Source organism: Anopheles merus, unplaced genomic scaffold (assembly GCF_017562075.2).
Source record: "Anopheles merus strain MAF unplaced genomic scaffold, AmerM5.1 LNR4000468, whole genome shotgun sequence".
Classification (NCBI taxonomy): domain Eukaryota; kingdom Metazoa; phylum Arthropoda; class Insecta; order Diptera; family Culicidae; genus Anopheles; species Anopheles merus.
Window position 1 is genome coordinate 14967 of NW_024428048.1, and position 22831 is coordinate 37797.

At 41.4% G+C, this 22831-nt stretch overlaps 1 long non-coding RNA gene across 1 annotated transcript in view; it reads left to right on the plus strand.

Moving 5' to 3' along the window:
* LOC121602486 overlaps positions 1 to 22831 on the plus strand; it is a 29704-nt gene that overhangs the window by 1176 nt on the left and 5697 nt on the right. Inside the window, exon 2 of the long non-coding RNA XR_006006421.1 lies at positions 1302 to 1370. This is a non-coding gene — a long non-coding RNA (uncharacterized LOC121602486). The remainder of the gene's footprint in view (positions 1 to 1301; positions 1371 to 22831) is intronic.

Consider the following 22831-nt stretch of genomic DNA (forward strand, 5'->3'; position numbering starts at 1 on the left):
GAACATAAATCAAAATCTCAATTATCTCCTCGAAAAATCAATGCATAAAAAAATACATCAAATTTAGCAACGTTGTCCCAATATTAGCACAACTTGTTCTTGTGTCAAACAGCTCCGGCCTTTCACGCGTAAGCGTCCCCGGTAGAAGTGTTTGTTTCGATGAGGAAGCACGTGTACTTATATATTAGAGATTCTTGATGGCGTCATTATACACCTCTGCCTATATACATGGTAACAGAGGAACGAATCGTCCTCTGCTTTGATGGTGCTGGTGTGTATGTGTGTGCCTGTTGCGTGTTGCAGTTAGGACGTTCTTGGTAATGTGGTCACTTGACCGCGTTACTGTCCTGCCAAAGAATTTAAACAGGGCAAACCAGGGCACCGCAAGGACAAGTGGTGTGAATGTTATCGAACTGCCAACATTGGGCTGACCTACTCCCGGCTCTCGCTTGTTCCAATGGATTATTCAGCGTTCTTTTTTTTTATTGTTGCATGAAATTCCTCCACAGAACGAACCAAAAATCGAAGCATAATCGGTGAAAGAACATTTTTCACAACGGTATTTCTTCTCGCCGCCATTGTGTGGTTTGTAGATGTTTGGGAAATTAGCACACTGACCAGCTCTTATCGCTTCTTTGCTTTCTCGCTACTTTCTTCCTCAAACGCGTTATTTATCTGTTTTGTTCTGGTTTGTTCAAAACAGTGAGTGCTTTTGAAGTTTAGAATGAGGTTGAATCGCTGTTTTTTGTTTCTAATCGCACCCATCCCTAACCCGCCCAGGTAGAAACATCGAATACTAATAGACGAGGGAGAGGGAGGGAAAATAAACAAACAAACAAACGCGCGCACCCCGCGGAGCGAAAAAGCGTTCTACCAGTACACGTGCTTCATATGCATTAGCACGTATCAAAACAATGTGTTGAGGTGAAGCAAAGTGTACGAATCGTGCAGGTTCTGCGTTTCAGGCTACGTTCCGTTTCGGTCTTGAAGTGTGCCGTTCGTCATCGTCATGTGGACTGGCTGTGTATTTAAGCGTGTGCTAGAACAAAAGTTAATGTGGATTTGCTACTGTGATTTTCCCGAACAGCTTCGCTGTGTTCGCTTAAACCTGTCCCCAAAAGCAATGTAAGCGCCTGCTAGAAACAATAACACGCGACGGTTGCGAACGGTTTCTTTATCGATCGGTGGGGGAAAATCGTTTGTGTGATTCCCCCTTCGGTTTAACAAGTTTTCCATCACCGTGAGCTACGTTTTGATGACGGTTCTTTACTTTTTGTTACTCTTTCGAATTTAATTGACAGGCTGCAAAAGGTGTACGGCAAAAAAAAAACAAAAAAAAAAAATAATTCGTTCTGAAAGATCAACTCAAGGTAAGTGTCATGAAACAGTTGTGACAGTTTTTGCCGTTGCTCAAAATACACTTTCCTCTATTATTTTCCCTTTCGGTGCGCGGTGGAACGATGTTCATTGTTCCTTCGTTTTTACTTCTCCGTTTTCCCCTCCTATTATGGTGGCTTACCTTGGTAGGAGCAACGAAAGATGGGAAGCTTTCACGCTTTAGTTGGGGCTCGGAAAACAAAAAAAATCATCGAAATACCAACAACATCACACAAACGCACAAACAAATAAAAAAAAGAACGAACTGCGTTCAAAATTATGCAAATTAGCGAGGAAAACAAATGACAAAACCTTGACACAAACTGGCTGGTTCGTCTACACCCATTGTGTTACTTGCCCCATCCAACCAACGCCCCGCCGCAAGCGAACAGGGTGGAGGGTCTCGTAGCTGTCCATTTCCTACGTTCACAAGATGCTGCTTCGTTTCACAATTTTGTTGTTTTTTTGTATTATAAAAAAGCGACAGCATCTTTGCCAGAAAGTGACTTTTGTTTTGAGGATGGGAATAAACTCACCGAAACTCAGACCCACCCTGCTAGAAGTCACAAGTAAACCAACAACAACAGACAGAAGGAAAAAACGTCCCATTTCTATCAGTTTTTCCTCCATCCGCTTCATTATTATTGTTTCCATTTCGGGTTTCCGGTCCGAGGCAATACTGGTCGCCTGTGTCTAAATAGAGGGCACGAGGGAAGCTGCATTGTTTGGAGTGTGTTGGGTGAGTTTTTTTTCCAAACCAATTTTTACCAGTAGAAAAATACATTACTTTAAACCTGCTGCAGCGCTCGTGAGATATGAAAGCGAAAGTTTACGTCCCCATCGTATTTTGATGACCGGTGTCCCCATTACAGGCGAAGGGGAGCGGAAGCTGGCAGGAATCGAAATTAATTTGTTTTACTTTTCGCTCTCCCGCTGCGTGAACGGTTTACCTTGCGTATCAGCAATTTAAATGCGGTCTTATAATGCTTGAATTTTGAAACACTAGAGTAGAGAGCAAAGATCACACGAAGACGGTGATGTCGTGGGTATATATGATGCCCAGAGAAGAGCGAATCAAAGTGTATTTAAAAAACTGTTCAATGTTCAATTTTAAGAATTTTGAATGGATGATAACGATTCCATGTCTATAGATCACAAATCAGTAGTGGGGCCTTTCACGATACTTGTCAAGAAGACACGAGTTTAAGTTAGATACACGAAATTTCATTCTGTCAGTGGAACAATATACATCATCGGGGTTGTATTTTCAACATCCAATTGACAATCTCGTTCCGACATATCAAATATTTCAATTATTGTGTTCTAATACAGCACAATATTCTTGTTTTTAATTATCCTGGTTTAAAATAAGTGTTACTCTTTTTATCTATTTTAAACATCGTTTTTAACTATGTTTAACTATTCTCAAAAAAAAAAAGTATTTTCATATCTAGGCTAAAAACCTGAAAACTTACTTCGGCGTGTGGCTTTGTATCGAGTGTTGACATGAGTTCAGCCACCTCCAAAACTCCTTATGAAACAAAATTGGCTAGTATCGAACAATCCCTAAGTAGTTGCAAGGTTATGTTATAAACATTTGGTCAGATGCTAAAAAGCTTCTTATTTTTGTTCTTAATCGAATGACAAGGTGATGGCGACAGATATGATCTTAAGTTAAATATTTTGGGGAGAAGAACTTAAATAATCATAAATGTTTCTAATATTCTAATATTCAAAGCATCTAGCTTATGTTACGCAAATAATCGCTTCGGTACAAAGTCGCGTTTTCAGTCTGACTTGCTTGAGAATAATAACTTGAGAATAATAATTAATAACATAATAATTTAATGTGTAATATAAAAAGTTAAACATTTGGATTCGAAATAATTTTAACGAGGGACTCTTAAGCCATGTAAAGTGAATGAATTTCAAAACAAAACAATACATAGTAATAATGTGGATGATTCGGATGATTTTCAACATATCTCAAGCTGGATTGCGTTTGAAAGTTCTTTGTTATGTGTTGAAAACCATGTGTTGAAACTGAACTTTATTTTGGAACAAATAAACCATTTGACAACTGTTGAAAAACATTTCGGATACGGTGAATAACAATGTTTACATTCGAAACTGACTTGGAAAACCCTGTAAGACAGTAAGCCCTTTTTGATCAAATAAATGTACACTTTATATTCTTTGTTTCATTACGGACCAACAGCAAACTAATTACTTTTCAATTCTCGCTTCCTTTTTTTCGCTGGGTGCAGCCAAATTGCATTACCATTGCAATGCATTGATGCATTGATTAATCCTCTACTTCTATCGTCAGTGTGGTGAACGTACATTTCCCACGAGACAACGTATGCAATGCCAATAGGTGGATTAACTTAGCGTCTAAGCATTAGCAATCGGTTATGATCTCATCAGAATACGACACCATCCAAGTGGGTGAATGTTGATGTGTCATGGCTTGGGGAGCGCTAACATCCATTCCCTGTTTTAGCATTCCTTCCCCTTGGAGAAGTCAACTCAACGAGAAGCTGCGGCTGTGTGGCGGGAATGCATTAGCATTACCTTGAATTTGTATTAAATCTGCACCATACAACGGACGGCACGCGTGTGTGTGTTAATTTTTTGCTTCTTCTACAACCTGTGCTCCGTCTAGTCAACGTACACAAATACTAATGCGATTCAACATTCCATTTGCTTCATTCTGTATCTTCTACCACTTCCACTTCAACACACACCATGAGGAAATGGTGAAACGTAGGAACGCGCAATGGATCATATACATCATGCAGTTATGCATACAATTGCATCGCTGATTTGATGCTGCTGTTGCTGCCGCTGCTCTCTATTCTTTTCTCGTCTTGCTCTGTGCTATAGGCAATTCTCGTACCTTCCTAGCGGTGCCCTTTTTTAGCTCGTATTAACATATGATAGTTAGTAATGCATGGGCAAAATGGTAGCAGTCAGTGCGATAGAAAATGAGTTAAAAGATAATTACACTTCCAGACCCGTCAGTGTCGTCGTCATTGTCGTTTGGCAATAAAAATGGGAAGGCCCGTCAGTCAGGGTCATTCGTTGACGGAAACAGTTCACTTGTCAAAAGTGCATAACGGATGTTCTAGTTTTCCGGTTTGTGCAGTTGGCTCCAGTTTTTGCTGAATGAGCACACACCGGCTGTCTGTGGTTATGGTACAGCCTCCCCTATTCCACGGGGTATCGGCCGAGTCAAGGTGAAGAGCTAAACGGGGAAAAACACTATGCGAACTAGGATTGCTATCCAGTGAGACGGTAGCATACAAATCGTGATCGGCCGTCGAGAGTGGGAGTGTTCTAGCAGAGAAGCGAATTACTACGACGCAGTATGCTAAGTGATTGACGTAGTCCAAACCGGCAAAGATCGGCGGGGAATCTGTCCTCACTGCTTCGGGACCATAAGCAGTACGGGGAAGCAGTCTAGAGGGCGGATGGTGGGCCTGAAGAAACCTGTTGGCATTGAACGGCAAATCGAGGAAGCAAAAGGAATGATTTGATGATTTTGCTTTCAGATTCGTGTGTACGGCCACCAATATGGTAGTCCATAAAGAAAGAGCAACATGATAGAGGTCAGCATTTTGGGTTGTGGAGCGTTTATGGAGCTAAATGGGTTTAACCTGTGTTGTGTACGAAAAAATAATTGGCTCCTCCTGGTGGGAGACCAGCAAAGACTGTTCTGGTTTTGTGTTATGGGTAGCTTTTGAGGTTGGTTACAAAAAAAGCCGCACACAATTCAGCGCAATAAATGTTCCCATTTAATCTCGTGAACTGTAGTCTCTATCTACCGTTGATAGTGTTTGTCAATCTTTACACCATTAAGCACGGTCAGCAACTCCTACCTCCGACTAATCATGCTGATCGCTGATTTCGACCTCCGCAAGAGCAGCACCATTAATCTTGGCATATATTTTTTGGCTCCAAACATTGACACCACCTCCAGCCTGCTGGTCGGAGAGCCGATTAATCAATGGGGCCGACCACCGACAAAGTGCTAAGACGCTGTGCGTCGTGGTGTCGATGTTTTCTGTGAACCCTGCATAATACACGGGCACACGGAATGGCCGAACTGAACAACACGACCGGTGCGTCCTTGCGCACCCAACTGTGCTGTGCCCTGCGTACGACAAACACCTGCACGCTGGAATTGTAGACCACTGCGCTGAAGTCACCGAACATGTCGAGAGGTTGCTGTCATGGCTGATGAAACCACATTCCGATCGCTGGTCGCTCCAACACTCCCCTATCCCCGGGCTGGCAGCTTGTCCCGATCGCCGGACGGAGCTGAACATAAAAGCTGAACAAATAATCAGTGCCGAAGGGCAACAGTGACGTCGCGCTGCTGAGGTTCGTCGCTGTTGCTATCGTCGGTGTCACTCGTCTTGTACGCTGCGCTAGTTGTACGATCGCATTGTGTGCGCGGGGTTCGTAGGTTCACCGCCAGCGTGAAATGCGTGGCGAATCGCTCTGTTGCCGCTTTTCGGCGGTGGTTCGCAATAAAAGCGGGCGAAACGCTTTCCCGGGGAATAATTTTTGTCACATAAATGATCTCGATCATGCGCGAGATCTCAGCGTAATTTGTCCGATGTTGGATAACTGTGGGTCGAAAAGCGATCGCTTTTAAAAGAGATTAGTCTTAGTTATGTGCGGTGTGTGCGTGCGTCGCTGGAAAGAAACGATAATTTTAAGGGCTGTACAATGATTGGTACCCTTGCTGTTTGGGTGTTCGTGGTTTTTTTTTTTCTTGTTGTTTGGTGTAATTCAGCCGGATTGGATTAACGTTGAAAATTTAACGCTTTTACGCAACATTAGTCTCTGTGATTAGCTTGGGTTGGTGATTTCTGTTATTAGAGCTGAAGTATAGTTAGTCCAGCAAAATGAAAGTGCTAGCAAGTGGTATGCGGCGGGAATGCCGTAGTAATGCCGTGGGAAACCATTTGAAAATACTCACGGATTATAGTTATTAGATATCTTTTTGTACGTTGAAGGATTTGAAAAACGAATTCCAATTTAGGCCTATAATTGGACTTTGCACTTAAAAATTTCAGTAATATCAAGTTTATTTTTCCGTTTCTCCTTTTACTTTACAATTTGTATTACCATTGATTATAAACCTGTGATTCCTTCAGGTTGGTCTTATGTGTCTATTTTAATTACAGCAACAGCTCTATCTTTAGCGATCAAGATATAGTTAACCTAATTAATCGCGATCGTTCCCCCGACCGTGGAATGTGTATTCAATTAATTTGAAACCTTTAATGGAATTCTTTTATGCGTTCGCCACTACCTACCAGCGGATCGGCAATAATGCCCTTTAATACATCGTCATTATGCCGACACTGCATTAACGATCCGAAGGAAGAGGACTAAAAGGGTTTCTGGTTGACTGCTGACTGAATGGATGCCACCCCTCACATAGCATTACGTTCTTTTGGTTGAAAGCGTTAGTTTAGCATTAAACCTGGCATCTCTATTGATTGTTTGATCATGTGAACTTAGATATTATAAAAGCATCGTCGTTATTTAGCATTTCCGTTAATTTGCTTGATTTAATGTGTTCGCTAGATACAACGAATGTTGAGAACTGTTTTACTGGGCCTATTGTTTGATTTGTCTAGAAATGAGTATCTTTGGGTTGATTTTATTTTATTTTGATTATTGTTTTACTTTCAGTTTGTCATTTTGTACTTTTGATAAAAAAACTGCTTCTTTTGGGACTTTAAATATCAAAAAATATTTTGAAATTACTATCTACTAATTAAATTAAATTACTATTACTATCAATATGATTATGATTATGATATCAATATGATACTATCAATATGTTTTATAAAACATTATCTTTGATTGCTATGTATAACTATTTGGAAAGTATCGAATTAATAAACAAATTCAGTAATCTGCATTTGAAAATTTTTCTTGGACCTGTACTTTACATGCTGTTAGAAATAATAAATATTGAAAATATTTATATATTGCAGATTATTTTTTCAAAGAAAATGGTTGATGAGAATTGGTTTACGAGATATTTTGATTGAACTAGCAATGAAAAAAATATTTGCCAGTACAAATATTTTGATTTTGCTATCATTTTCTTATAGAAATAACTGCTACAGGATAAATAACTTCGCTTGATATCGAACTTACATTGATTGTTTAAAAAGTTCAGATTATCATTAACTGGAAAGGCTGACGTAAATTTGGTATGCTTATTTCCATTTTCAATGTTTCATTTTTTACCCGTGTTGGAACTATTAAAACATTCGAACGACTTGGCAGTTGTGACTAAAATATTTTTTATTGGTTGTGCGCTATAATATTTTTTGTATTTCGCGTTAATTATTCACCGAAGAGACTAAAAAAAAAGAACTTATTATTTGGTGTACCCTTAAAGCCGACCTAACAAACTCACTTTGTTCTTTTTTTTTGGTTGGAGCGCTTGTTTCTAAAAATTCGTATTTTTTATTTAACCGACTTGTTTTAGAGTTCAATTGTGGAAGTATCAGAGAGATTTTTAAATTAATCAAATTAGGAACAGTGTTTTAATGATCATCATTATCAGGTATTCCCTGGTTAAAGGAGATACTTTAATCGTTATCAGTAACTGCCATGAAATTAAACTTCCATTCCCATGCAATAGCTTCCGTACCGCCTATTGCATCCGGACCACCGATTTCCGTATCGACTCACTATCATTAATGCTGTCGACAAATTTCGACCGACTGACTAGTCCATCGATTTGCAACATAGCGGACCGTTCCCAGCGCGCTCTCGCTTTCCAAAAACAGAAAAAGCACTCGCTTCCTCATCATTGCCAATGTTTCCTGCTAGAGTGGTTCATCATCTTTCAGCACGCTTGCCTCGCCCGGAGCTGATATGTTAATAGACTCACGCGTAAATCATTGCGCTATGATCAACGCACCAAGTAAGCCCGGACGGGTTCCGAGGCAAACGATGCAACTATTTTAGTGTGTTTGCACTTTTTACTCATCCTTCCCCCCGTTCCTTTTCCTGCCACTGCAAATAGATCCGGCGCGGCGTTTAAGCACACACCTTGACGTGTGAGAGGTTGTGTGTTGGTGCGAAGGGACAGGATTTCCGTTTTCATTAGCAGCACACAAATCGTCCATGGATGAGGCAATGGCCGGTTTGGTGAGCCACTCAGATGACGCTGGCGAATGAGGTGAATAGCGAATTTTCCTGCCCTTTAGGCAAGCAGCCAGACACGGTCGGAGCTTTCAAACGATCGACCTCGCATGGGACCGTGTCGCAAATGTGCGACTTTTGATTGAATTATTTCCCGTACAATCAAACATTCGAACGTCGCTTGAGTAGGTTTGGCACGCAGTTTGATTGTCCTTGCATGGTCACACGCACTCGTACACCAATCAGTGGGTCGATTTCCGTTGTACGATCTGGTGACGGTTTCCGCGGGTGCCGTTTTGGACACTTTTTGGTGTGTTTGCTGTGTGTGAAGCACCCCCCGTGTACAGGTTTATGATCGTATTTTGATCGGGGATGTGCATAAAGTACTGTAAATCCTATCGTAAATACCACGGTGCGAAAGTGTCTGTATGTGTGAATGGTTTGTATTTTTCACTTGCTCGTTGGCTAGACCACTCACTTTTGTGAGTGCTGCGAAAAACCAGTTCCGTAGGGAACTGGTTGACTTGCATCATCTCGCAAGGGCAGTAGTAATAGTAGTGAGGAGTTTGCGAATGAATTTGCGCCGTAGAATGGATAGAGAAGCAGGAATTTGGAGATAAAAAAACCAGTACCGTAGCAGCAAGTGTCTGCGTGATGGCTGGAACCGCCGTCGGGGGCATTAGGTTGGAAAATGCATCAACTTGAAATGGTCGATGTTGGTTGAGCTGGGGCGGGATCCACTCTGGAAGAGACCAGTACGGGTGTACATAGGAGCTAATTTTACTTTCGTCGTAAATGCAAAGCACTAGACCAAACGTTTGGGTAGGTGAAGAATAAGGTGAGTGTTGGGTAGCTGTTTAACGTCAGGTGAAGCGAAGAAACTGGTTCTGAAGACTCACGTACAGTACTGTCCCCTCGCTGTTGCAGTAGCATAGACACGACGGGTAATGTTTGGTTTGACTTGCAACGGTTTTTTATGTAATCCATGTTAGTTCCAAGCTGACCTAGTTACAAGGTGGAGCATGTGCGCACGACGGTGTTTTGTTGTTGATGATGTTGCTACTTGCTTTTACTAGTGTGCGCCACCTTGCGGACCGAAATGGAAAGGAGAGACCAATGCTGTGGGATATAGTGAGAGTGCGCTCGTGTGGTGATGGTTTCAGATCGAACAGGTCGTGCTTGCTTCAGTCGGTCACCGGTATTTGGCGCACGTGAAGGTCCATCTCGCACGGAATGCATAAATGAAAGGGTTTTACATGGTGTTGCCGCTACTGTGACTTCGCGATGATGGTTTACATATTGCTTGCAGTGTGTAATTATGTGGTGAGGGTTTTCGGCCTATGGTAAAACTATTTTTGTATGTAAAAAATGATGATTTTTTTTTAATTCTTATCCGGTGCTTCAACCGATTTGCGGTCTTGGCCTGGCTCAAGAGTGTCCGAAACCGCTCACGGTCTCGCGCCTTCGTCTGCCAGTCCGTTATCCCGGCCTTAATGGCAGACGCCTCCACGTCATCTTGCCAACTCAATTTGGACCTTCCTTTGTCCTTGTGGACGACTTAAAAAGACTGTACGGGCTGGGTGGTCCGTTTTCATGCGTACAACATGGCCAGCCCACCGGAGCCTGGCGAGCTTGATACGCTGTACAGTGAGGTCGCCGTACATCTCGTATAGCTCATCATTATAACGGCTCATACATTGTCCTTCCACACATACGGGGCCAAGTATCAACGTACAGGAACGATTCTAATAGTATTTTTTGTGATTCAAATGTAGAATGTACTATGTACAAAAAAGGCCCGTAAGTGTTAGTAGCTGCAAATCAAAATTAAAGTAATTATTCTATAAAAATAAACGAAGAGGCCCTTCGTTCATCGTTCGGAGCGTGTTAAGGTACGCTATTGAAATTGAATTATAATTTAAATTGTCTTTATACTACAGAATAAATAGCAGCACAGCATGTTTCGCCAATTGAAAATATGTCCCGCATTTCATTTAAGCGCCTGGCACAAAACACCGCCGCACTCGCTGTTAACACACATGTCAGCCGGAAACCCTTTATAAAATAATTACAACATCATGCCCAGAACATCCCCACTCATGGGGATTATAAAGCCTTCAAAACCATCCTCGAAATCTAAAATTATCAACCCCACTCCAGGTCGTTGTGAATATGTGCATACTTGTGTAACTCCATCACACGCAGTGAGCTTTTTCATACATCCCTACGCCCTACGCACAAGCCAGAGATGGATAGAGGCAGAACGAGAGAAAAGAAGCGAGCAAAAACAAATGCTTCCACCCAGTCCCCCTTAATAAACCTCCCAGGGGCAATGCGTCAAATACTGGCAACGACTGCAGGCAAACACATAAAAAAGCAACCCAAGCATCCTTCAGCTGCTGGAAATTGATTTCGTGACTCCGTGGACTCCGGCATTTCCGGGGTGTATTTTCATTTTCGACCACTTTTACGGCTCCGCTCGCATCCCGGAAGCCATGTGTCGCAAAAAAAATAAAGTAAAATAAAACACCAGCCAACCAAGGGTTGGGCTATTCGTTGGTCGCATAAATACGCCATTCGTCTGTGCGCGGGTTGAAAGCTTCGAGAGCTGAGAGTGGAGCCCCGGCTACCGGTGAGGGCAAGCGGCCACGATTGCTTTATGTGTTTATAGCCATCAATATAGACATTTGGCGAGCGGCGGTGCACGATGACAGAGCCCACCATAAAATGTGTCCGTTTAGATGTGTCGGATTGCTTGATGTGCTGAGGATAGTTAGAAGAACGTCGCTTTGCTTCCAGCATGCTGCCTTCACACTCGTTACACACTCGTCTTCGATAAACACCCACTCGTTTAAAGTCAGCCCGTGCAGGTTAGGGGGATGCACAATCGATAGAAAATCAATATACTCTCGTCGCTCATTGTTTACCCACGTAAGCGGAAAATTGTCAATATTGGCCAGTTAAGTTTCCCATCCCTGCGGCATCTTGCGTCAGTGCGTGTGTGGTGCATCAACATGCCTGTTGCTTTCGCTCTTTTCCTCCTTTCCGCCCTTTCCGTAGAGGTCAAACCGAGGTTTGACCAACGAGCGAAACCACTGCATACCAATAAGTGTTGACTTGTCCACCCTCGGGGTCTATTTTGAGTGGTGGGAGGGGGGAGGAGAGGGGACCACCGGGACTGCCCTCGAAACACGCGCATTATTTTCAAGGTTGCAGTCAACGGTCGGTCTGCGCTGGTTGCGGTTTTGGAATGCAAAAGTGAAAACGGGCTCGGTGGCTTGGAAGGCGGTTTTTTTGCGCATCAACCTGACTCCAGTGCTTGTGTGTGTGTGTGAGTGTGCTGGGAGAGATCATCGGAATCGTCATCATCGTTGCATTTGCATATGGGAAATGGGTGCGGTTAGGATGGTCGTGGCTGTTCAGCGGAAACCCTTAAAGAGCATGTGAATTGCGTGAAGGGATGAAGACATTTTTTGCAATTTAAACACATTTTTACCTAATGATAGGACATATTTCATTCCTTTCCGTGTTTTTTTTATGTTGACATTTTAAGATGTAAGTTTAGGCGAAAATCATTGAAAACATTTATTTTATTCTTCTTACACCGATTAATTGCTCAATTTTGATTATTTTTTAATTTAAGACTTGCTAATGACGGATGAATGCAATATCACTATTAATTACAAACTTATTTTTTACCAAAAGTTATTATCAAAACCTAGCATGATGCAATACATCCACCGATGAACCGACGTGACATTTGGAACAAAAGGAGCTACAAAAGTTGTCCTCATATTTCGAATGAAAATACGTTAAACACTAGAGCCTTTTCTATAATGAATCGCTTACTACACTGACACAGACGAGAACCTCCTGAACCTCCTTTTTGTTTTTCTCCCCAAATTCCAACGTGGAATGTTTTATCCACTTCTCACATCATTTGTATTAATTCGGAAAGCTATAAAATGATGGGTATTTTGTAAAATTAATCTCATAAAATCTTGCCTCACATTTTGTTTGCAATTTCTATTTGGAATCGTTTTTTACTGACAGTACTGTCAGTATTTTAGTGTGGGACACACTTTTGTAACGCAAGTGCCTCGTCGGTTCGTCGGTGATACAGCTATCATAGCTGTAAACATTAAAAAATGATTATGCTTCATTATTCAAGAACCAGCTTAAAACTTCAGTAGAGCTAACAGCAACTACATTGTGAAGGGTTAATCGTAAAACAGTTTCGAGCTGCTCCAACTGTGTCCCAACCGAATCGCCTTCATTGGTTATTTGTCTGTCTCGACCAAGACGCCCATCTGCAGTGAATGCAAACATCAGCATTGCACTGTGCACTGGCTGTGTATGTGTGTGTGCTTGCGTTATCGAGTAAGCCTGTGTATCCCAGGATCAAAAACATGTTGTGCCTTATCAGCTTTCTGGACACGCCCGCGTGGTGCGACGTGCTCTGGAATGGTGAGCGTACGGGGGCAGAATTTCCAAACGCCAATGCACGAAACGCTCGCTCGAAGATGATCAAATCGCTCCCGAACTCAAACAGCCACAATGTGCGAGTGGCATTAGTAGGCTCTGGTGTACGCGATTGAATGCGAAATGCATCATCAACAGAAGCTTCTTTAGCAACCATCGCTTCCATGACCACAGTACGCGGTCGTCCTCATCATGTACACCTGTGATTATGAAACAGGTGGGGGCCCACGTGGATCTGTGTGATTGCATCGGGAAACGTGAATGTGTGTGCTCATGAAAGTAAAAGAGAGAGAGAGATAGGGGGAGAAAAGAAACAAATCGTCGGTCGCATATAATGAACTTCTTGGATAGTTTTGTTTTGAACACGGCGCACGATCAGTGTGTCGGTTTGCACGATGCAGGAGATTTGCACAAGTGAACACAAAGTGGGTGCATTCCGTTACGGCGATGTTGTTGCTGTTGACGAGCAGCACGCTGATGCTGTTGAAGATGATGATGATGATGATGATGAATATAATGATGATGGTGTATCCATTCGTTGGGTTGATGTCCACTCGAGCGTTAATCGGTCGAAGGTTGGATCGGTTTAGAAGGGAAGAAGCATCGTGCGTACCTTGCGGGGCCCGTATCACAATGATCGCACTCCGATGGGGTCAATTGTGGTGTTAGAAGAAGAAGCAGCAGTGGATGATGGTGACTGGCGACTGATGGTCTGGGAACTGGGTCTCAACTTTGAGTCAGTTTCTTGCGTAACGCGCGTAGCTTAATGGACAAGATGAAAGAGAGAGAAGCTTGGGGTGATCACTGTTGATGGACGATTGTAGCATGAGTGTAGTGGTCTTGTGTATATCTTTATGAAGTGATATACAGAGAAAATGGTGAAATATTTTAAATAAGTAATTTTGAGCTTTAACCAACCTATTCAGCAAAAAATAGTTGTTCTTAAAATGAGCAAAATATTATTTATCTTTTCTCATTTACAAAGTTGTCTTCTTCTATTTGACGTAAACGTCCTACGCGGACATGCCGGCCTATAAGGCTTTCGAGACTTAATTACCACGTAACCAGATACTTGCTGCTGGAAAGTGGTCCATTCTGGACTTGAACCCATTACGGGCATGTTATTGAGGCGTTCGAGTTGACGACTGTACCACGGGAACTCCTTTTTGAAAAAGTTGTTTAACTCTTAAAAATGGATGTGAATTATATTGTTACTAAATAAGCAATAGAAAAATGATTTTTGAAAACCAATGAGTACGGATTCAACTATTACTTGGCCCTCATTTCATTGTTGAATGATTAATTTACTTCATTTCTCAAATAATTGTGATTGTATTCATAATGAGTGAGTAGTAAAATTCTAAACCAATGAGTGTAGGCTTTTGTTGCTTACATTTCAAAACATAAAAACTGTAAAATTTGGTATTTTTACATCTAATTATAAGCCATTTCTTTAATGTTTTAAAAGCCACTACTGATATCGCTTTAATATACGCCAACTTTACACAATCCTTTCAAGGACATTCAACCCATTACCGAGAGCTGTCACCGTTTGAAGTGTCACATTTTGGGACACAGTTTTAACCGTTTGCCACCGTCAGTCACCACTCACCCAGTTACGGACGGAGGATGGCCACTGCATTGCTAATTTGGGTGCATTAGTGTGGCGCCCGGAGTGGCAAAAGTGCGCAACGGTGGTGTGTCAACTTCGTGCCCGATGCATACATGGACAAACTTTCCCAAACTCACCTCCGGCCCCATGCAACAGCCCCTTGCATTTGCCTCCCCACCAGGCGCACACACACACACACACACGCAGAGACATTTCGGGATTGCTTTTGAATTTGCGAACAGTTCTCTATGGACGTGCAATGCATTTGGTTGCGCTTTTCGGTGAGTTGGTCACGGTTAAAATAGCATTTTGAAATTATGATCTACAACCGTTGGAGCTCAATCGGGAGGGATGGAAGATCGTGAAAAGGAGCCGTGTAAGTTTCGTGCTGCCCTGGCATCGTAAATGAGCGAAGCTCGAAGAGAAACGAAAAGGGAAACTCGCCTTTACCGTACCTCACCGGTGACCGAGTAGTGGTTTGGAATGTTTTTGAAGAAGACATGTTTTATGCAAAAACATTTCGTGATTGAATGTTAAAGTTTGGCGGACGATGACAGGCCCCGTAAAAGATGACTGAAAAGGTCCCTCGGTGGCGGGATGGAAGGAGCCAAGATGTCCCCCGTATCGGTCGGATCGGGTTGTATAATCAAGCATCGTTGTATGCGGTCGGCTGGTAAGGGAGAAGGGACAAGCAATGCAATGATAAATATTATCGAATGGTTAAGGATGAGATCACGAATCTTCTTCAGCTCAAATGCATGAGTGTTTGCGTGCGTGTGTGTCTCACGCTCCTCGAAGTATCAATTGTCCATATATTGTTATTTTCATTAGCAACTTTCACCACCGCTGCACCGTGGCTTACATTGATGGGCGATTATTCATGACAAGTGGCTTATTGGTTGTCCCAATTGACACGTATTCAAAAGCATAAAGCACATGGAATGTAGGAGACAAAAAATAGCATTAAAAAAATCCCTACTCCAACAACACATTTTTCTAGGTGGGAAAATGTGGCCAGTGAACAGTTTTCAAATGAGTTTTAATTAGCAGCGATTTTATTGGGATATAATTTGTGGCGTACCAGGCTCTCCTTTTCCCTCTTTCATAAATAATAAAAAGTTGCCACTTTGGTCGAGCTGTAAAATTTGTCACACATTCAACTGTAATCGGATTGTAAAATAGATCTGTAGAGCAGCCGTCCCCGGCCCAGTCTAGGGAATGGGAACAGTCATTAACTAAATGATTCATATCACCTCTATGCTGAATATTCTGTGCAGAGAGGAGGACAGAAGGGGTGGTGGAGAAGAAATGGGTTAATTAAGTCGTAAATGGGGCAAACATTGTTTAGGCAATGGCTCCCTATTTTAATAGCCGCAATCAGAGCAGTAAAACAATTTTCTGATTTTTAAAAATTTATGACACGGTACGCTTTTGCTTTCATAGGAGTGAGATTGTACTGTAACAATTGAATGCTTTTTTCATGAAATACGTAAATCTTTCGTAACGATTGTATGCACTTTTCCAACACAGAATTCATTTCGCACTGTTTTATGATGTTTTTGCTAAAATGATACTGTTTTGACGTAAAATTGACAAGAGGTTCTCTTTACGACTCATTGCTAGGGAACACAAAGGCTGCGTTCCCCCCACGTTAGCGCTGTTAAATAAGCAATGATGATGTTTTTTTGACCGCAATCATTTTTATTTTTCACCAGCACAATAAAAAGTAAATGTACTATGATAGTGCAAATCCACCCCATCCACACCCGGTCTTATGTTTAATGCAATAAGGAGCTTTTTTATCGTCGCCCACTACGCTTTTATGCGCGTTGCATCTGTCGTGGGTGTTTGCATTTATTGCACCGGGGGGTGGTAAGTGTTTGGATCGAGTCTGTCTGAGTTTTGTACCGCCAAAGAATTAAGATTTTATACCACGCCTGGGAAGCATAATTATGCGCAGCTTCTTTGCGGTACCAATCGCGTACTACATACCACGCGCCTAGCTGGCAGTGCGATCACTTAGCCCTTAGCTCCGCACTTATTGCGGAGCTCCTGGCATAACAACTATAATTTCACACACCAACCGAAAATCAACGGCCGGTAATCGTTTATTTTAACTTCTTCCCAGCTATGACCGAACAAGCGCAAACTTTCGTCTCCTTTTGTGTTGCAGGCGATAATACTACAGTCTTGGTTGGCAAAGAGGGGTGCGTTTGTTTAGCTCCTCCTTGCCCCACTCCGAAATGCTCCCGCTGTGTGTCACTTGCGCGTTTATTTACGTTTTCGATTGAGCGTTCGTTTTTTTTTTCTTCTGGTTGCTTTGTTGTATCCCATACTACACATTTCCTCCACTCCACTCCAGGGAACTTTAACCATCAAATCCGAAAAGTGGAAAGGTGGCAAAAACATCGTGTCGTTCGTTTGATGTGTTCCTCTGCCATGGGGTAGGGATTTTTAATAATGGACCGAAAACCCACCGCGACACGAAATACAATCACTATGTTGCGCATCGCGTCACCGTCCGGGACTTCCTCCGTGTGTCTCTGAGGCCTCTGCATCCACTATTCAATCAACCTGCCAGTTCAACCTGCGGTTGAGCCTCGCACCGAATGACTATTAGCCAACCAGGTGACAGTGAAAACTTTTTGGGCAGTGTTTTGGGGGGAATTTCTTGCATAATGTTTTTTTTTCATTGTTTTTTTTTGCCTCTCTTTCATTTTTATATGTTGCTTTCCATTCGCCTTCTCCTTCAGTCCCGCTCGCTGGCAGGCCTTTCGCGAAATGGGCTTGTTGGTGGTCGATGGCTTCGAACAACGACATACTTATGGCTTTTAAAGCTTGTCTCCTCTTCTTCTTTCTCTCTATTTCTCTCTATTTCTCTCTCTCTCTCTCTATTTCTCTCTCTCTCTCTCGAATTCTTTTGTTTTTCCAAATGCCTATTCTGTTTCAGTGTGCAGGGTGGCAAGCAATTTGGTTTCTGCCCAATTTTCACCTTTGCGTATGGCGGTGGGATGGATTGAATAAAAAATTATACAATCGCACGCTGCCAAGAATGTGAAGCATTGATGATGGCAGGAGGGTTCGGTTCGGAAATCGGTGGCCTAGACGGCTGGCTAGACACGGCACAGCACGCCGAACATAGCGTTGCGGAATGAGGCTTGATGTTGCGTGTCGCAAAAGGAAGCATTTCGTTCGCTGTCCAATTCCAGATCGAATTGATTTGATTCAATTAAGCGCGAGACACGCGGGTTTGGGTTTTTCCTTTCCCTTTTCGATTGCAGCCCCTGTCCCTTGCTGTCTGGTTTCCGTTGTGCGGTTTTATACCATGCACGCGGTTTTGATTTGCTGCTCAGTTTCAAACAATGATTAAGATTTTGGTAGATCAGCTAGATGATAGAGAGAAAAACGTGTATTATCTAATTTAATTCAATTTTTCACCGGAATTATTTGTTTCTTCTCTTTCTAATTTCTAAACAACAGTATTCTCGTTTGTTGAATTGAGTTGTTCGCTTTGTTGTCGCTGTCTTTTTTTCATAATAGTGAATCTTTACTTAACTGTTTGTAACAAACAAATTATTTCCACATTCCTCTTTGGTACCTTATTGAATTAAATACGTATTAGATTAGATAGATAGATACATAGGCAGTTAGATTATCGAGTTTTAAGCGTATGAAAATGAGATAGGGAAGAAAAATGCATTCAAAAGACAACGTTTTTGTAGCATTTCAATGAAACAGAAAGTTAAATACATTATATTAGCATTATTATCACAATTGATTGAATATGATTTAGCACTAAAAATAAACAAATCTTTTATCTTTCTTTGGTAGTGTGTGAGATTTATCTCTTTTAACATTTTGAACACTTGCTCTAGCATACATTTAGTAGATATAATTTAAAAATTTTTGTAAATAAAAAAACTTTTGTATATATATATATATATATATATATGTATATATATATATATATATATATATATATATATATATATATATATATATATATATATATATATATATATATATATATATATATATATATATATATACAACGTATTGTCAAGATAATAAAAAATTGGTTGCATTTATAGGAAGATAAAATAGGGGTATAGAGGATAGGGGAATAAAAAATCGGATTTATAAATATTATTCTTGATAATGATATCATCATCACCAACTGTTCTGCTTTGTCTCTGTTCTCGGCTTCTCGCTGTTCTTGCTATTTATGCTAAATGGCTTTAGTTTGTTTTGTTGACAGCTCCCATTGACACTCGCCAATCCGTCCTTGGGCTGTATATTATTTGGAGAGAAAATATTTCCTCCCGATGTGTGAGGGTGTGTGTGTGTGTTGGAATTTTCGCGAATAGAATAAACATAAAATACGCGTCAATAGAAAATATCAACACGCTGCCACAATTTATGCAAACGTTTCTTTGATGCGCTTTAACCATAACAGTCCACCGCATCGCCACATAAACCAAACCACACATGCTCCACTAATCCTTATCCGCTCAACGTACATCCACCACCACCTGCTGAGATTCTATGTGGCATGTGGATGAAAAAGCAAAAACATAAAAAAATGATAATAATAATAATAATGCCTCGTCGTTTACTTGCTTTCAAATCAGCTGCAAAATATTGACACGAAACTGCCATTAATAATGTGTTACTTTACTTTGCCATTCGATGATGGTAACGCTCTCAGTGTTTGCATTCGCCCCGCTTGCTTGCGTTCGTTTGTTGTTCCGGTCTCGGTGCATGCGGTGCGATGTTTAATCGAAATTGAAAGTATAGCCTACTACCTCGTTCTGTGTTGCCTATCACTTCCTCTGACCTCAATCCAGTCCAAACACCCTTCTCTCGCCCAAACGCAGCCACGTACCGGTTCGTGCGGGACGAGGGAAAATGAAATTTATCACAACATTTTTCCGATTGCAATTTTTTTTTGTTGTTGCTACCTTTTGCGCCTGGAGTTGCTCTTTTTCCCTGTTCCACTTCTTTCGCGAATTGCTTTGCACGAACGTGCGCTTTTGGTGTGAATTATATGATGCCACTGGTTTCCAAGTCATTTTTTTGCACATGTCTACACCCCACACACTCACACTACCACGATGAGGGCGCCAGAGTAGGAACCAGCTCCTGGCCAAACTGTTGCATTTACCGGCTTATGCTAAATATTCGTTTCGGTGTAAGTGGCACACGGTGGAGGCGTGATGACGTGAATCATGGGCTGGGAAAGTCGACGGATATCGAGCGTCGGGAAAAATGTTGATCTGGTTCCGACCGGGAGTCCACCTGTGAAAATGGACGGAAATTGCGAAGCAGAGGAAGCCTATGGGCGAAGAAGAATGGATGTCGAACCTGCCAAATGTGTGTTTGAGTGAGGGGTGATCGTGTTTTGGGGGTTTCTTTTTTCCCGGTATGGTACTTTCGATGATTTATAGAGCAAAGTGATGTAAGCTCGTAAATTACTGAAGAGCAAACACTGCACAATGATGTAGTCATTATTTTGGAGTGAAATTTTGAAAGCATGGCTGCAGTTATTATTGATTATGGTTATGGTTTACGAACCAGGTTTCTTTTTTCAATACTATGATCATTTTTAATGTCATGTTAACTAGGAAAGGTTCTTTAAAAAGCAAATAAATTGAATTAGTTTTGTTACACATTGGTTTTAGAAGCAATGGACTCTGATAAAAACTGTTAATAGAAGCTGTAATTATACAGTAGTTCATAGTTGCACCACTATCTAAACTGTATCTCATTCTGATAATACATCTTAATGAGCTTCCCGCCGTGCGCTACATTTGTGCGTTACTTTTCGACACTAATTGGGAGAGCCGGGTTGTTTACATTTCCGCTAGAGAATTAAAATGAAACGATTTTTTAAAGAATCGACAAACATACACACATAAAGCTAATCTTTGCGATTGTAGCACGTTCTTGTTACGCAAGGTTGTTACTTATAAGGGGCAGCGGAGTGTTACTATCGACCTAGTCGAATCTTAATCGCACCGAAAAGTGCTGCTGGACAGCAGATATAGCGTTACATTTTTTGGAGTTTTGGAGTGGGGTGGAACATTGCCCAACGTGGAAGCCTTTCACGCGGAAGAAAGTCTGAAGGTTGTGGAAGCGAAAGGTACAGGAAGTGGAGCAGGTTTAGGTAATTGGAAAATATGCACCATGACACACCCAGAAATAGTTAAGAAGGCGCCCGATTAAGCAACCGCAACCGATCCGGCCAGCAAATCAGCGTGGTGTGTCTAATTACGGCCTTCTACCTTCCACGCTGCGATCAAGGTGCTATTGTTGAGGGTGTGGAGGGGACGCGTGAAGCATGAGAAATAGCTAAAATAATGCCATAAAGTTGCATTACGCACATAGAAGATGACGCAGAGTGGCTGGCTAGTGGGTAGACTTTATGTGGAGCTGGCAAGATCATAAGCCGCCGGCTCGTTACGATTCTCGTGCGTGGGGTTTGTGCGTGCCAGCTTGGTTGCTCGTGTGTTATTTTTTCGCCCTCTCTCCTAACATCAATTTGTTAGCAGGAGCTCTTAGTGCTATTGGTGGCCTGTTTTTAGCCTGCTTTGACCTTGAAATTTCTCGCGCAAATCAAGCGTGTCTCACGGCTGAACAACAATGACTCTAGAAGCTTAACCCTTGAAGTGAGGTAGATTTTTATAAATTGAAAAGGAATTCCATTTCGATATAGATGGTTATTTGTACAAGATACATAATTTTGAACGATATTTCTTTAACTCTTTAAAAAAATTATGTTAAAAATGTTTGACAATTGATCATTAATTATAGAAGCGTTGTTGTTCCACTGAATGGATAACATAACCATTTGTCAGACGGGAATGTTTTCCATTTTCGTGACACCATTGCAATGCGGCACCCCACTGTGTTAGTTCGCTTCATCATGTGTTGCCCTATTTAACCCTTTACAGACCCAATTAGTTTCTTGGATAGTAAGTAGTGGCAAGCGTAATTTAAAAACTTAATAATTTAATGCGAAAAAATAATGTACAGCTCTGAGGAAAACATCTACTACATATTTGTCATTTTATTGTTGTGTCATTGAAGGTCACTGATATCAATCATTAGGTTGTATCTATTAAACATTAAATTCCATTTTGCTGTTACACGTTTCCGCTTAACGGTGTCAGGGTTGATGAAAAAAAAAAAATATAGACAAAGCACACAGTTCCCATCATAATTGTGTATCAAATCCGAACTTCCTATCGCTTTGTGTTCCGTAAAATGCGACACGGTCAAGTTCACTGTCTTGTCGCCGTGTTAGAAAGAAGCCACCGTGTTAGAAGGAAGTGCGAACAAGATTGAATGCAACGCGCTTTGCCCTCTAAACGCCAGTACCGGATCTCTGCTGGTGGCAGATGAGTGCGATTGTGCGTGTGTGTGAGGGCAAAAGTGTGATTTTAGGCTAACACTTGGACTTCAGCGTCAGCCATCAGCTGGGCGCCTGTGGAGGTGATATCCAATTTTTCCACATGAGCGTTCACCATTTCCAGCGCTTTGATGCTGCAGTAGGGCTATCGCGTGGGTTTGGGGCGGTTGGTCGTGTCTGCATAAATTTTGAATAATCTATCTTTTCATCTGCCAGGCCGCGAGCGGGTAAATGGGTTAAAGGCGTATGAACAGACTAGCACGGTGCTGGGCGACGCTTGCGGCCTTGACGAGATGTTGGAAAAGCATTGTTGTTGAAGGGAAAAAATCTTCTTTCTACATTGGTTATGAGTGTTTATGATAATGCGTTTTAAAAACGGGAATTTACGGGATGTCTAGAACATTGTTTAAAATATTTTTCAGAATTTGTTAGTAACAATGAATTAAAGAGGAGCCCTTTATAAGAATAAAAAAGCTAATAAAGCGAAGCATAAGTTAAAGCCCTTTGAAATTCTATAATAATCAATCCGAATGACCTCTCCTAATTTCTAGAGTTAAACCATTTTTAGTTGATTATTATCGTTGAAAATAATCTGTTATTTATGTTTGAATCTTTTAATAATTTATTTTAAATATTACAGTATTTATTTTATGAAATTTTAAATTTATTTACGTTTGTTTGATCTGCTTGTTTCTGTTTGATGGACCTTTTAAATGTGAGATATTATTGTTTCTTTATCTGTTTATTAACTTGACATTGTGTCT